Genomic DNA, 1,231 nt, shown 5'->3' with positions numbered 1-1,231 from the left:
TGTCTCGGATTCTCCAGCATCTGCAGTTCCTACTATCTCTGTTTAAACAGTGAGCTGCAGCAAACAGTTTGCAGAGTCTAGCTGCGGAGTGGCCACATCAAACAGGATTCATTTGTGAAAGCACTGCAAATTTCACCAATAAAAACAGAAGTGAATCTCCAGCAAGCACAGGATACACAGTGCGTGAGAAACTGATCTCAGTCATTTTCAACAGTATGCATTCCTGGAGTGATTGATAGGAGTTAAAGATTATCGTTGAGAAAGACATACTATCGAAGCATTTTGTCTCATATTCCCTTGTGCATTCCCCCTGGCCATAACTTGGCCTTTATTGGTCAGTGCATTGACTGTAGGAGTTGGGAGGTCATGTTGTGGCTGTACAGGACGTTGGTTAGGACACTTTCTCAAGGGGCAACTAGGGACAGGCAATAAATGCTGGCCCAGCCAGTGACTCCCACATCCCACAAGTGAATAAAGAAAAACTTTTGGAATACTGTTTTCAATTCTGGTCTCACTGCTGTAGGAAGGATGTTATCAAACTTGAAAGGGTTGAGAAAAGATTTACAATGAAGTTGCCAGGGTTGGATGGTTTGAGTTATAGGGAGAGTCTTAATAGGCTGGGGCTATTTTCCCAGAGCTCTGGAAGCTGAGGGGTGGCCTTAGAGATGTTTATAAAGTCAAGAGGGGCAGGATAGGGTGAATAGCCAAGGTCTTTTCCCAAAGGTAAGGAAGTCCAAAACCAGAGGGCACAGGTTTAAGCTGAGAGGGGAAAGATTTAATGGGACCTGAGAGAGGCAACTTTTTCAGTAAGGAAGTGGTACGTGTATGGAATGAGCTGCCAGAGGAAGTGGTGGAGGCTGGTACAGTTACAACATTTAAAAGGCATGTGGATGGGTATATGAATAGGAATGATTTAGAGGGATATGGGCCAAATGCTGGCAAATGGGACTGGATTAATTTAGGATATCTGGTCAGCATGGACGAGATGGACCAAGTGGCCTGTTTCTGTGTTGTACTCTTATCAATATATTGAGAGATGACAGCCCTGCTTTGAATTTAAACAAAACCCTGGCAGTTAACTGATCCCTGCTGTGTTCCCCATGGCAACACCTCCACCAATTGACTGATTGTCAACCAATCAGCATCGTCTTATAGAGTCCGGAAACAGACCCTTCAATCCAACTAATCCACACCGACCATAATCCCAAACTAAACGAGTCCCAATTGGCCC

This window comes from Rhincodon typus, chromosome 36 (genome assembly GCF_021869965.1).
Source record: "Rhincodon typus isolate 14 chromosome 36, sRhiTyp1.1, whole genome shotgun sequence".
In the NCBI taxonomy this organism is placed as follows: Eukaryota; Metazoa; Chordata; class Chondrichthyes; order Orectolobiformes; family Rhincodontidae; genus Rhincodon; species Rhincodon typus.
This window is presented reverse-complemented; position numbering follows the sequence as displayed.